Here is a 15,935-nt window from a genome sequence, read left to right on the forward strand (position 1 = left end):
TGTGGAGACGGCATTGCGTGGAACGAGGGGCCCTGCACGTGCGTTTGTGCGGGAAAACCCACGAGCTCAGCTCGTGCTTGTGAAGCAGGGTGCATGTTCTGAGTGTGGATGCAGGGTGCGTGGTTATGTGTTCGGAAGGAGCATGGGCTTGTATTTTAGACGAAGAGTGCACACTTTCCCCCGGGGACAGACTGTGTGTCCTCTTGTGTTAAGAGAGGGAATGTGCTTAGTTTGTGACGCTCGTTTCGTGCCAAATGCCCTGGAGAGAGTTTACTTGGCATGGATTGCGTGCAGGAATTGATGTGTCCTATCTAAAAGTTGTGAGTGAGGGCTACATATGGGTGCGTGTACACAGGGGATGCATGTTTGTGGGAAGTTGGACAGTGCATGCGTATGTTTATTCTGGCTGCATCCATTAGTGTGTGTGAGAAGAGTAAATTCGTGTGCATATGATGGGGTGGGCATTTTTAGGCCTGTGAAAGAACCCTGGTCAAAAAGGAAGATCATCCTGGAGTGATTCTGAAGTCATTGGATGACTTCTCCTGCAATTATCTGGGGACGTCATCCCAAACCATCCTGAAGTCTGCCCACAGAGGAAAAAATGTAAACGTGATGACTCTTACTGTAATCACAAAAACTATTCTAGGATGGTGTTCTGATGACTCTCTTACTGTAATCACAAAAACTATCCTAGGATGGTGTTCTGATGACTTCCACTGGCAGGGAGTGATTACCTTTTACAACTCCACGAATACTAATTGACAACTTTAGGATGAGTGTGAATTACTCCAGGATGGGCTCCAGACAATTTAAGGATGATTGTGGATTATTCTTGGATGATCCTATTACCGCTTTAGGATGGAAGTGGATTACTCTGGAATTACCCCATGATAATTTCAGGATGAATGTGGATTACTCAAGGATAAAATGTAATGATAACTCAAAAATGAGCATAGATTCTTTAGGATTATATTAGGACAACTACAGAATGAGCGTGGATTACTAGACAATGACTACATAAGGGCTTTAAGATGGCTATGAAAAACTCTTGCAGGTTTTTATACCAACGGCAGGCCAAGTGTAGATAGCTCCCAGGTGATTTAATGAATAACTTAGAGTGGCTGTGGATCAATAATAAATCATTACGGGCTGGATTACACCTTAAAAATTCCATGTTACAAGCACATTAGCCGACTGCCAGTATTCCCTTGCAGGGTCCCACTATTAGTTTAGGAATATGGATTTGGTGGTAGGGAAATATTTAGAGGATCACCTCCTCAATGAACCTTCCTGTCAAAAACAGGCCTCTTGGATGCAATATGCCCTCTTTATACAATACCATGAATTATTTGCAATGCCAGGAGTTCTAAAGTAAGGCCTAGATTTACAAAAGTGTCACTTAACGCAGCACAACACCCAAATTTGCTGCGTTGCATCACAGGGAGAGAGCAGGAAAGTGCCATGTCTACCCCTCTCCCTTGCACCACTGCACCATTAGGCAGTCGAGCACCATGCACATGTGTTTGCACTATGGTGCAAAGGTGTCTAGCTTAGGTTTTTTACTGGAAGGGCCCCTTGCAGTACAAAAAATACTATGCCTAGAAAAACCTGAAAACTTTTCCCATGTGGATGAGTGTTGTAACAAATACCAATTTTCTCTGGTTTATAAATCCTGAAAAGATTGTGTGTCAAGTCCGCATTATAAAGCTTAAGCAAACCAAAAACAATACTTCCATAAATCTGGTCCCAATTATAACATCAATATTCTCCTACTCTGGAAAGATTATTTTTTAAACTCTACTGTGAGATGGGTGCACTGTACAAAATAAATCTTAGAAAGATTCCTTCTGGCTAGCTTTGTGCTGTAGCAAGACCATATGCATACAAAAGTTGTGGCTTCAACAATGTTATATTTTGCATTCAGATAAGATTAACAACTTGTGCAGCTACTCCCATACTCCTGACTCACTGGGACTTGCCTTACTTTGAGGTACAGAGCATAGCTGAAGCTGTTTAATGTGGTGACCAGTGGCAAAAGACTGAAAAAAGTAATGGTTAAATGAAAAAGCATCAAAGGGGATGTGTTAAGATGTAATTTTATTGGTCTAAAACACACCTTTGGCCTCATAGGAGCCAGGATACTGAACAAGAGAACATAGAGAAAGTCCAGGACACTGTTCAAGAGGGGAAAAATGCCAGAATAATACAAAAAAGAACAAAAAGGCTTAATGAAAGCCAGCAACTTCAATTTTTGTTTTTAGATTCGGAGTTTTCTTTAGTCCTCTTCCAGTATTGCAAATCATTATAGCCAGCTTCCTTCTCATAGTTCTGTTGTCCAGTGATGGCCAGCCTTCATCCCTGCACATAGACTTCATAGAGTCTGGAGGAAAAAGAAATTAAAATACATAAGTATCATGTTAACACCACTATTTTAGGTTTTTAATAGGACAGGGCTGCCAATAAAATGTTCCAATCCTTTTATTTCATATAGTGTGCCCGATGAGATATGGTTTCAAGGGTTCCTAAGTTTAACATTACAGTTACTTGGTCAAAGAGGTAATGGTGAGAGCAAGGCATTGATGAAGAGGTGGGAAGGAGGTAAAGAAAGAAGACTCACCTGTCCAAGTGAAGAAACTGACGCTGTTCACCAGACGTTGTCACGCTTCATCTGCAAACAGAAAGCAATCAATACCAGATTTAATTTACAAAACCATCATGGAGGCAGCCATGTAGAGCCGGAACTCTACTTATTACAGTATTCTTATTTGGAAAGCAGTCTAAAAAATTACCATACTGACCAGAAATCCAAATAGTCGCTTACAACCTAATGCTAGGAAATGGGCAACTGATCAAATTATTGGGAGAGCTGAAATTAAATCCCAACTCAAGGCTAAGCGCCAGATTTGCATGTAATTTGTTGCGCAAATTCTCAATGAGTTACAACTCCTCCCCCATTGCTCTTTTGCAGTTGGCTGTTAAGTGTGAAGGAGCCCGTGTACAATAATATGAACCAGGACCACATATGCAAACATACATTTTAACACTGTATGTATATTCATGCATTTTCATAGTCCTAAATCAATCAGAGTGGAAATAGTGCCAGTAGTGGATGAGTGTGGTTATGCTTGGGCAACAGAATCCTCCAATACCAGTTGACAAGTGCAAACAGAGCCATGAGGCCATGCTTAGTAAGAGCAAAACAAGGCAAGTTTGCCCCATGGCATTGTTCACCGCCATGCGGAATGGGGCACTCACCACATAACTTAATGGACTCATGATCGTAAGGAACAGGGCACAGCTCTGTGTTCCAGACCATGGACAATGGATATATAATGTCAGGTCACCAGTTGCCATTTCTTTTTTCAGGTTGTAAGTTGCTTAGTCTTACTGGCTGAGAAAAACCTGGAAAAACTAGGAGTTCACTATAGATTAGCACATGGACATACTTTATTATTTTTGCTAAGGTAGCATAAAAAAGGTAATATCGCTGCAAGGGTTCAAACATTTTTGTAAGACTGAATCTCAATGCACAGCCACGGTTGCAGTGGCTTTCACATAGCCAAGTGATGGTGCAGGTCAGAAATAGACGTCCAAGACATCCAGATAGGAGAGAGATATCCTATGTGTTCTTTTCCAGCTTGGGGAAGTGACAAGTTTGGCATTTAACAGTTGACTGATTCAATGTTGTCCCTTTACAGTTGCATGGCTGTGGCACCAAGCCCCTTCAACACTCATTCAAACAAATATGGCTCTGGAAATACTATCAGGGCAGATTGATAGCTTTTCCAGGATACCAGTGATCTATCTGTTCCATAACTATCAAAGCATTTCAAATTCGTTGAACAAGGAGCCATTCTACATCCTCCTTTCAACATCTAAAACAGGTAATACTTAAGATGACCATAATCTATGACGCAAAAGCTGGTTCACAAAAACCAAGGCCCTAAACACCCAGCATTAGACAGAACAAGGCTCAAGGAGAGCAGGGTGCAGGCATTGTCAGTCAAGCCAGCTCCTATTGCAGACAGGGAGCTGGGTGGAGTCAAGTGTGGATAAATTGGTCAGTCAGTGACAAGAACGTGGTTCACGTTCAGTCACAGATCTGCTTAGCATTTCCCGCACTCCCTTTGTGTTGTCAACTTACCCCCTTGGTTCCTGTTGTCCCGCAGTCGGGAATTCATGGTACCTTGATTGGACGTCTCTGACATGTTACGGCTCCTTCACGCGGGTCTTCCTTTTACAGGTCGTTGATCTCTTCTTCCGAGTTCCTGTCCGCATCCATGTTCACTCGCTGGAGGTACCTGCTTGTTTAGCTCTGTTTCTTCACGCCAGAGTTTCTTCAGCCTCTCGTCCTGTACAGAATACAATGAGAGAAGAAAGATATATTTAACCACAGAATCCTCATCTGTCAGATATATGGTAGGATGATGATGTTATATATGGTTAGGAGGACAGTTACTTATCTGATTTATCTGATCCACAGAGAGTGGAAAAACTACTGTTATTCTTTTGTTTCCCTTATTTAACACGGGCTGGATATAAAGAGGAAAGGAGGTGAGGCATTGACTGTGAACACAAGACAGGAGTCAGCAAAGAAGTTAAACGCTGGAATAAACCAATTGTAGCCAGGAATAAAGCAGATTACAGAAGGTCTTGCTTGCAGCAACGCTTGCGCGCTGCCAAAGCCCAACCAAAAATGCATATTTATTAACCATACGAAATAAAAAACAAACACTTTATAAAAAATATACAAATGATTTACATTATGTAGAAATATATTGCAGGATTTCCCAAAACCATCGATGATAACCATTGTGTCGATTTTGCTGGGGTTTGTCACAGCAGTCAAGTAGATGAAGTAAGCAAAATTGGGAGATGAACGGAAAGGGTATGAGAAGCATAGAAAGGGAGAAGAGGCGAGGCTGAAGAAGGCTGGATGTATTAACAAGCATTTGCAATGCAATAGATCTCATATTTACGAGAGTTAGAGCTATTGGCATTGTAAATGAAAATGCCTTTTATTTATGTGTTGTTTTTAAAGCAGATCAATAAAAGTGATGTTGTGGTGCCCCTGAGTGATGCTCTGGTGGTGCTGAGTGATGCGATAGATAGATCGAGTGAGGGCGAAAGATAGATCGAGTGAGGGCGATAGATAGATCGAGTGAGGGCGATAGATAGATCGAGTGAGGGTGATAGATAGATCGAGTGAGGGTGATAGATAGATAGATCGAGTGAGGGGGATAGATAGATAGATCGAGTGAGGGGGATAGATAGATAGATCGAGTGAGGGTGATAGATAGATAGATCGAGTGAGGGTGATAGATAGATAGATCGAGTGAGGGTGATAGATAGATCGAGTGAGGGTGATAGATAGATCGAGTGAGGGTGATAGATAGATCGAGTGAGGGTGATAGATAGATAGATCGAGTGAGGGGGATAGATAGATAGATCGAGTGAGGGGGATAGATAGATAGATCGAGTGAGGGTGATAGATAGATAGATCGAGTGAGGGCGATATACATATAGACAGATAGATAGAGTGAGGGCAATCGATACATAGAGTGATGGCGATGGAGAGAGGGCGATAGATAAGTGAGGGCGATAGATAGATAGAGTGAGGGTCATAGATAGAGTGAGGGTGATAGAGTGAGAGCGATAGATAGAGTGAGGGGCGACAGACAGAGTGAGGGCGATAGATAAATAGAGTGAGGGGCGATAGATAGAGTGAGGGCGATAGAGTGAGGGGCGATAGATAGATAGAGTGAGGGGCGATAGATAGATAGAGTATGGGGCGATAGATAGATAGAGTGAGGGGCGATAGATAGATAGAGTGAGGGGCGATAGATAGATAGAGTGAGGGGCGATAGATAGAGTGAGGGGCGATAGATAGATAGAGTGAGGGGCGATAGATAGATAGAGTGAGGGGCGATAGATAGATAGAGTATGGGGCGATAGATAGATAGAGTGAGGGGCGATAGATAGATAGAGTGAGGGGCGATAGATAGATAGAGTGAGGGGCGATAGATAGAGTGAGGGGCGATAGATAGATAGAGTGAGGGGCGATAGATAGATAGAGTGAGGGGCAATAGATAGAGTGCTGCAGGCCAGGACTGAGGTGCATCGGTAGAGCTGTGTGTGGGGGTGGTTGCTGCAGGCCAGGACTGAGGTCCATAGGTAGAGCTGTGTGACATAATTTGGGTGCAAAAGGCCCATCACATCCTTGGACCCTGGTGTCACTGTACCTGCTGCACTAATGTTAGGGTCGAGTCTCCAAGTAATTCTGTTTGTCATTTCCTCTTTCCTATCTTCAGTCTTCTCGCATTATCTTTTCACCCTTTCAGCTGCCTATGCATTCCTCTATTTTTCTCCAGTTTCACATTTATCCTTATTGCCTTCTCTCACTTTTTCTTTCCTCGCTCCCCTTAAATCCATTCTTTTCTTTTTCCTTTTACTCTCCACCCTAAGCCGCCTATATTCTCAGTCTTCAACGTGCATCATACCTTTCTCGCGCCAACTTCCTCTTAATCTACCAGTTCTCATTCTCCTACTCACCTATTGTTGTATGTGTATTTTGGTACTTTTTTATCTATCTTTTATTTGCTTCGCTCTCCATTTTCCATCTTCTTCCTCTTGCTCTCTCTCTCTGACCTCATTATTTGTGGGCCCTTTCTCTTCCTTCTCCTTTTTTGCTAACCCTTTTGTCCTCCCTTTCTGTTACTTATTATCCTCCTTTTTTTCTTTCACCATTTCCTTTCCTTTCATGTTTTCCTTTCTCTTTGAATCGGTCTATTTCTTGATTATCCTCGGTTTTGTCCTCCCTAACCCTTTCACTTTTCCACCCCAAGACTGAATATAGTGCAGGTCAAGTGTTTGTCATTCAGAGCAAGTGGCCTGTAGTCTATCTGCAACAAGTACTGGGTAGCCCCTCCCCCCTCCCCACACACACACACCCCGCTAGGCCTTGGTACCACAGCGCAGTCTGCACAACTGGTAGCTACACCCTTGTCCTCTGTGTCATCAGTAGCACTGGGGACATTTGACTATGTAGCAATCAGTGCACGATAGGCAGCCCTCCCCCCCACAACCTCTAGGCCCTGGTGCCGATGCACCATGTGCACCACCGATAATTTATGCCTCTGTATATTTTGTGCTACAACTAGTTTCAGCTCTTGTGAGCTTTGGTACAATCCATGCAGTGCATTGAAAATACACCTGTTACAATGAGGCCAAGCTTCCTCTGGAGGGATGTGCTTTGCATCTTCATAGGACAAAGTCTGAAACCAGCGTGCCTAAGAGGTCCCTGGGCTGCAGTTTTCCAAAGCGAAGGCAATCAAGCCTCGTGTTCACATGCAGTGCTGCCAGGTCTTTTAGGATATATTCCAATCCGGTTTGAGCTACAAAGGTTACTTCGTTGTTTGCTGTAGTGTTAGGGTTGTGTGTATTTAAAAAGTAATCCAGTTCACTACTTTTGTACATTTTTAGAACGTGCACAACCTTAAATACACAGAAGCTTTCACAGTTTGAGGTACAAAGGGGGCATCACAGCAGTCCTTCTTGCTACTCCAGGTGCTGCAAGGGCCTGAGAGGGACCCTCATAGACTGCTGGTATCGGGGAGTGGTATCCCATCGAACTCACTACCTTTGATGCACCCTTAACCCCTTCCCAGAGGAGAGTCCTGCATTATCCCCCGCCCTAACAACCCACTCTGCTCCTCCTAAGGCCCCCTCCACCCAACCCCGACCAAGCTCGAGGCCCTGTGTGTGTGGGGCCGGCTCTCGCTTATAGCTGGGGAAGGCAAATTATACCCCTTACACACCCATAAGTTGGCTCCGCTCCAAAAAAATCTTAGAATGGTGACACCAAACAGTGCCTTTTACAGCAGCTTTCGGAAGAAATTGAGCAAGCATCTATGAATGTGATGGAAAGTAAATTGAAAGCACGGAGTTCAACGAGAGTTCAAATTGAAGGGTTATAAAATCGTAAAAGCAAGCATTCACTGGATTACTCATCAATTACATTTATACAAATTAAGGGTCCCATTAATTCAGAGGCCACTAAGCCCATTCTCAGGTCAAACTGTAATGGGAATTCGCAACAACACATCATACAGTCCCTCTGCTCTAAATGGCACCTGGCTCATTGCTTACAATATGAAAAATAATGTATTACCAGAACAATTCCACACATGGAGATGAAATAGAATGTAATTGGGAAAAATGAATGTGAGATCAAAACAAAAACAAAAATACCTCGCTCAGAAGTTTAAGTTTATTTCAATTTCCCCGATCAATTAAAATGATGGCAACCATTCACAATAAAAACATACCCTGAATTAAAAGAAGCATTGGCATAGCCAATAGGTCTCGCCTTTGGGACCTTATAAGAGTTTAGCCATAAATAAATACTTATAAGGTCCCAAAGGCGAGACCTATGGGCTATGCCAATTCTTGTTCATTAGAGAGCTGATTTAAACAAAGCGAAACCTTCGTGAACCATCAAAAACACATGTCCCTCAATTACCTGTGAAGCAGTTATTCGATCTCTTACTCCTGTCCCGATTAAGGTTTCTCCTGAAGGCATCTACAATACTCTAGTCTAGAGGAAGAGGTTGAAAAGGCGCCATGTCCACTTTGTGAATATCTTGCTGACCCAGGCGTGTTGACCTAACGATTGCCCTGACGCTCTGACATGACGTCAGTTCCGGCGCCAACGGAAGTGCATAACAAAGCACTTCAACGTTGCACTCTGGGACTTGTAGTACACAATCGGGACTGATAGATCAACGGGCAATAATGTTATAATGGGCAGAGATGGATTAATGAGGAAACATGGACAGAGACTGATTTACAGACAGAGACATTGATAGAACAATAGATAGGCCGCGAGACAGACAGATTCCATCGTCCTGGCAGTGCACATTCTAAATATCCCTGAGCTGCGATGCGCTAAAATGAAACTTATCAGCGCTGACAGCCACACTGTCCCCAGACCAATCCGAGGCGCAGCTTCTGCTACCCAATTGATTCTCATTAGTCACGATAATGTTTTAATGGTGTTAGTTTATAGAGCCGTCTCCCGGGGAGTAATAGCGGGGGGGGGGGGGGGGCAGAAGCGCGCGACCCCAAAGGGTACGGAGCATCTTAGAGAGTGGGGCGAGTCATAGCAACATACACTGAAGAACACTTCTGAAACTGCACAGATCGGTCCAGTGAGGTGAGACAGAAACTGGCGCACAGTGCGATGCTATGACGGAAGGGGCCCTAAAATGAATAAAGGAAGAAGGTGCGTCCCCCCCAACAGTCAGTGCACGGGAGTCTGCAGCCCACTGACTAGGTCAGTCACAGATGGAGGCAGCCGGTGTGGCAGGGTCTCAGCTGCTAGTGCAGTCAGCTGAGCCCAGCATACCACGGCACGAGTCTTAGGATGAGTCACCAGACATGTCAATCAGTTTGAAATTAGAGTTATGAATGAAACTTACTGTGCCTACACACGCGGTCAGCAAACAGTACTAGTAGTACTTACCGGCATCGACCTTCGCTTGCTGCACGGTCTGCACACACACACTGCTGAGGCTGTGACAGGATTCATTCATGTAGCAGAGTGCTGGCAGGCTGTAAAGAGCGCCTCACCTCTGGCCTCTTCAGCAGTGCTTCTCTGCTAGCTTTAATTGTATGTTAGCAGACAAGAAATATCATATTACAATAAAATATGGTGTCATATAGTTCAAGTGAATGTATTTTTTTAGAGGCTGAATCGATTTAACTTAGTGAAACTTATTATTTATTATCTTTTAAAAGTGAAAGTTTTAAAACAGACCGATTAACAATTCTGGCCTCGCTCTGATGACATTTCTGTACCAAAAGGCAGGTAGAGGTCAATATCCCTGTGTTTCCAGTTATTTATATAGCGTAAACTTGTCCCAAAGATATTGGGGCTCTTTACTTGAGTGGAAATACATTTATGCCAGCCCTTCCGATTTCGAGCCTAATCACTTGCCTGCTGATTGATTGTAAACATCCGACTTTTGGATTCTGCTGCTGAGGGGCAATTAGTTATCAGTCTGGTATCCTAAGCCTGCCTTGAGTCAGTATAGGGTTACATGTGGGGCGTGGAGTGCCTCATTGGCAAGGACTGAGGAAAGGAATTCAATGCAGCCAAGGTGCAGCCTGTGCCTCCTTTTCATGGGGCTGCAGTGACAGGCAATTTTCCGATGTATCGAAGTGTGCTACGAGTAGCTTGCTGCTCCAGCCTACCAATTGCCTGCAGCAGTCTAATGCACCATGACAATCAGATATGTGTGTCCCTCTAAGCCACAGAGCTCTCTTTTCCCACAGTTAAGGGAAAACAAAGTATTGATCCAATGGGGTAAGGCGGTGCTAGCCCACAGCATTGGGGTCCCTCTGTAGCATAATTGGATCTTTCTGAGCCAGCTTCTTCACTGGGAACAAACCAAAGAAACCCCTAATTTGCTCTGCGCGGGAGTCAAACCAAAAAGAAGCAGTGCACTACGTCTGCCTTATTACAGAGAAATGCGCGCGAAGCTCCGAGATCTTCAGATCCCATAAACAGGATTTTGACATTTATTTAGTTAAGATTTGTTTTTGTATTCTGGTACTTATAAGCCAGTATTTTATTCACTGGACTACGAGTCCCAGAATGCAAAGGAAAAATCTGGAATACACCAATACTGTTCCAAAAGGTGAGAAATTCGAGGCAAGACCCCGCGCTCTCCAGCACCTGCTCAGGAAAAAAACATTCTAGGTATTTGCACCTATTTCTTATAGAAAGTTTTGCAAACAAACTGCCATAGACTGTGTAATACCGTGCAAAAGTACAGCATTTTGACTAAAGAAATAGCGCTGTGAGGCCAGATGCTTATCACACTTTCATTCCATTTGAAGCTTCAAAAGACCGCATTTCAGAAGAGAAAACATTGTGTGATGATAAATGAACTCAGCAATGACGCTGCGGAATAAAACAGAAAAAAGAGCAGAGATAAGCAAAGAAAGAAGACAGAGTGAAAGTTAGGGTAGGGAGACTGCCCGTTAGTGACTTGTCATAAATGTTCAATGTTAATATTAAATAACCACTTTCAATAAGGCAGCATGCTACACTCTACTTACTGGTGTGTGAAGAACCTATTAGTATGAAGCACCATTTAATTGTATGTAAATGAATACTTGTGAAATATCTAAACAGTGTTCGTTGTTCACTAATAAACAAATAATCTGAAATTATCTATAAGGCTTTATTTTTTGTAACAAAAATTAAACCAATACAGAGAAAGTAATAAGTAAGCCTTCCTAAAAAAAAACAGGGCCAGTTTAATTTTGTGAGTGCCTGAAGTAAAGAGAAAATCATCTTTAAAGCATCCTCAAATCATCAGGAACCATCTCATCTTGAGAAGTCATCAACTGCTTATCCTTTGTTCATCAGGAATAATCACATCTTGTGGCGTCATCAGATACTCATTTTCAAGTCATCCTCAAATCATCAGGCTCACTTTTCTCAGTTCTGCTGATGACTTCAAGAGCTTGATGATGTCTGATGATGTGAAAATGACTTCTAGTGTAGTTGAATGATCATACAATGAGTCTGGGATGGCTTCTAAAGTAATCCTGTTTGACCAGGGAAGGCATGCATAGGCGAAGAGTACACACTTGTGCATCAGGTGAGAGGCTGTACGATTGTGTGCTTAGGAGGACAGCGCATGCTTTATATTCCAAAGGATGTTGTGTGTTTGAAAGAAGAGTGCATCATTGTGTCATTGTTATAGTGTCTTGTGTCGCTATTGCATTGTGTGCTGGATTACGAGCTGAAGTGGGCATAGGTGGTGGGTGTTTTATACAGGGCCAGTTGAATTATGCAATTATGCAGACGTAGCGGTTTTTCCGCATAATTATGGATTTGCTGTGTTTGCCACATAATCCGTCCACTGCATAATCTGTACAACTCAGCAACAAAAATGTTCCAGCTCTAAAGGATCAAAGTTATAAAAATCGTGGCTACACGTCTCTGCGTAGTGTCATCTTTCAACTGCTTATCGCTGTATTTGGGTCTTAAACTGGTACAAATAACTAAGGTGAAATACTTGTCCAGAAAAATGTGCCGCATTACAACGCATAATTTCCCTTTAATTGCTGCATAATTTAGTCAGCCCTGCCACATAATTTGGTTCTCCCCTGTCGCATAATAATTGCAGTGGCCCTGGTTATATATGTGCTGCGTTTAAGGCGACATGTGTACAAGAAGTGCATGCTTGTGTGCATGGAAGGAGAGTGTATGCTTTGTATTTGTAAGGGAAGTGCTTGTGGGAAGAAGAAAAGTGCAATCCTGTGTGTTGGAAAGTAGCTTTGCGCGTGCTTGGAAGGAGACTTTATACTGTGGGTGGGCAATGAGAGCGCATATTGTGTGATTGAAAGTAGGGTACATATTGTGTGATCACAAGTAGAGAGCATGCTTAGGCGCGTCACACGAGAATACAACCTTGTGTGTGGAAGGAGAGTGTATGCATGTGTGTGAAGGGAGAATTACATGTTGTGTGTGGGGAAGGAGACCGTATATTGTGTGATTCCAAGTAAGGTACATATTGTGTGATCAGAAGCAGACTGCATGCTTGCGTGTGCCAGAGAGGTTCAGCTCTGTATGTTGGGTAGGAGAGTGCACACTTGCACACGTGGCTGCTGTACTGTGCAGCAGTTCACATTTGTAAACCAATATTCAATGATTCTATTTTTGGGGTGCGAGTGAATAGTTGTCGGCAAACGTGTAGTTTTGGAGGGAAATGAGGATTATTGCTTGCTTGTTCGAAGGATGAAGGAAGAGGGTTTTATGTGAAAGGGGTTAAGTGCCTGACTGTTGTTAAAGGAGTTAGGTGCACACTTCCTTGTTTGTGATGAAGGACCAGAAGAGCATCCTTGTTGGCGTGGAGGGTGTTGTTTTGTTTATTTCACAGTATTGCAGCAAATGGTGCTCTTTGGCTGCTTGGAATCGTTTACACGTTTGGTTGGACATGCCTTTTGGACTTCCACTGGTATTGTGGTTGTGGGCCTTGAGCAGTTAATTGTCATGCGCATTGGAACGCATGTTGGGCACATCATGATTGCTTGACTGTGTAATACACATGCTTCTATGCGCCAAAAGGTGGTCCAATGCGTAAAATAGAGTGCATGCCCGTGCAAGTAGAGGGAGTCCAGGATTTGTTGTCACTTTTGAAGAGAAATGTTTAATTGTGTGTGTTGGGAGAAAGTGCATACCTGGATGTACAGAGTCACGACGCACGGCCTTGTGGTAGGAAGGACAGAGCAGTATGCAGTTTGAGTATGTGTTTGCAGAGGGTGGCCACAAGCACCATCCATTTTTGGGGGGTGGGAAGCTTATTTTTTATTCATAATACTTGGACTCGGAGCAAGAGAGAGAGTACAGCAAAAATGGACAAAGAAAGATGAACAGAGAGCCAGGAAATTTGTGACAAAGGGAGTAAGCAGCGCTGAAAAAGAACCTGTAAGAGTGAGATAAAGAGACCTGAAGCGCATGGTGCTGGGAGAAAGGGGCATGGGGTGAACACAAAACTAGGCAGCCCAGTTTTAAAACCCACTCCACTTGTTTTTTCATGACTTATGAACTGTAGAAAACAGTCCTGTGTCTTTGGAAGGAGCGAGCATGTTTTGTGAGTAGAAAGAGAGTGCTAACCCAGGGCGTAGTTCGCGTAGTAGCGTTATGCGTAGTTATGCAAAGTACACTTCGCACTACATGAGCTATACGAACTGCGTAGTTCGTGCACTGTGCAAAGTGCTGTTCGCCCTGATTGCACAGTGCCAGATGCTTGTCCGCACTGTGCAATCAGTGCAAACCGCATCTTGCACAGTGCAAGCGGTCATTTTCTGCCGCTCGAGTAGATTTCTACTCAAGCGGCAGCTTTCTGAACGCGGACTGGTAGTTTCTCATCACGAGCAGTCGCAAGCATGTGCGACCACTCGCAATGAGAAACCTGACCTCCCTGCGTTGAGAATCTCGCCGGAAGGTTTATTTGCCATGCTCGCGATCGTCAACTTGATGTTGTTGATCGCGAACGAGGAAAAACTCTCGCAGGGATGTCATTTTGCTCGCTCACGGTCGCCAACTTGACGGTGCGGAGTGCAAGCAAGCAAAAATTGACCGCTATGCTATGCTACGCGTGTTTGCACTGTGCTACATGCAATTCATGTAGTGTGAAGTAGCGCAAATGTTGCAAACTACACGAGCGTAGCCTAGTACTTCACCCAGGGTTAGTACATATGTGTTTGGCAGGAAGAACAGCTCAAATTACAACACATGAAATACAAATACTCTTTCTACATTCATTTTCCTTGGATGAAAAAAGTTAGCCATAGGTTGACTTTGGTAGTTCCTCTATTGCTTCCTGTTAGAGTCCACGTCTTCACCAGCACTCAGTGTAATATCACACAAGCCACACCATTCTGACGGCTTATCAGATGGGTTTCACGAATGTTTTCATTGGGGTTTGGTGAACAGCAGGTTAATCGTTTCTGAGTCATTGTAATAAAGCTAGATTAGGTCAACAGTAAGAAGGAGTGAGGAGTTTATATAGGGTGAACCCTCAGCTTCTCAAACTCAAAACCAGGATATACACAAATGAGGGCTGACCCAACCCTCTTCAATCCCGCCTTGAAACATGGCAAGAGCACTAAATTACCCACTCGCATGGATACTTAAAAGGTCACGCATACAGCCGAGTACAAGACGGGATTTAAGAGAGTTGCGTCAACCCTCCTTTGTGCAGTCGCGGCTGGGATTACGGGCGGGTGGAAATGGGGTCGTCGCGCCGCGGAGGGGATGGGGGCGAGGCGGGAGGGGTTTAAGGGAAAAATATAAATAAACTAAAAGTTAATCTTACCGTCAGCCCCGCTTTTCCTCACGTCCCGGGATTGCAGCACAATAGGTTTTGCTTTTGCACCAGGGTGTTGCAGGACTCTGCCACAGATTCCATCATAAAAAAGTCTCATTTTGCTAACCATTTTGGCATGTTTGAATATACCAATGCCCTTGCGTGCCAGCCATTTGTTCCAAAGGAGCATTCATACGTCAGGCGGCCCAGCTCCAGTGCTCATAAGCAACATGTAAAATGACAAACCTGTCTCTAGTCAACATTTGAGGGCAGCATCAATACCTAGGAGCAGCACGTATGTGGGTGAATGGGAGAAAAATGCATGTCACCATGAACAGCAAGTGTGAGACCTTGACTCATGGAGAAAAAATACTTAACTTTCCTGGTAGGTCGACCTAAAATATGAGCATTTATATAGGAGATGCTGCCATTTGTATGATCTCATATTGCCTTCTGAGTCTGGATTCTAATTATGAATCTAGGATTCTCCTTGACTGGAGTCATGGCAGTCTTGGTTGTGTTTGGCGCTGCTTAGTTATGAATGATATTGGATAGTGACTGGTTTGGGTATAACTGACTAATTCATCGTTTAGCGCTGGCTCAGACTGGATATTGGCTGGATGGGTTTTTTCATGATTCTGTGTAGTGTGTTGTGTGTTTTCAGTTTGTTTAGTTCTATTGGGGTGGAAAGTTGTCTGTTGCTTGTGGTAGGGTTGCTGCTCAGTTAGGAGGCATCGTTAACCAATTAAATGGTTTGGGCACAATGTTGTGCATATGTGTACATTAAATATTTACTTTGACTTATTCTGAGTGGTCGATGTGTAGGATCTGGGATGGTGAGAGGATACAGGTATGATGTTGATGTAACAGCACGTAGGTAACCATGCCACATTGTCTGTCTAATGTGATCTTTTGGCAATGACAAAGCAACCAACCCCTGTGCAAGTCCTTCAGCAGCGAGAGTTTGGCTGAAGTGACCATTGCCATTTAGCTCATCATCAGGCTTAGAGCATTGCATGCATAGTTGCAGAGTTTTTTTAATTCTTT

At 43.6% G+C, this 15,935-nt stretch overlaps 1 protein-coding gene and 1 long non-coding RNA gene across 8 annotated transcripts in view; one reads left to right on the forward strand and one right to left on the reverse strand.

Annotated features, from left to right (window-relative positions):
• PDE1C (phosphodiesterase 1C) overlaps positions 1-15,935 on the forward strand; it is a 1,852,914-nt gene that overhangs the window by 720,631 nt on the left and 1,116,348 nt on the right. The gene's annotated exons all lie outside the window — the stretch shown is intronic.
• Positions 2,120-4,778, reverse strand: LOC144827622 (uncharacterized). The gene is made up of 3 exons (XR_013610273.1): positions 4,145-4,778; positions 2,618-2,668; positions 2,120-2,380 (listed from the first exon to the last, which is right to left on the reverse strand). It is a non-coding gene; the product is annotated as an uncharacterized LOC144827622 (long non-coding RNA).

Source organism: Lissotriton helveticus, chromosome 4_1 (genome assembly GCF_964261635.1).
Source record: "Lissotriton helveticus chromosome 4_1, aLisHel1.1, whole genome shotgun sequence".
In the NCBI taxonomy this organism is placed as follows: domain Eukaryota; kingdom Metazoa; phylum Chordata; class Amphibia; order Caudata; family Salamandridae; genus Lissotriton; species Lissotriton helveticus.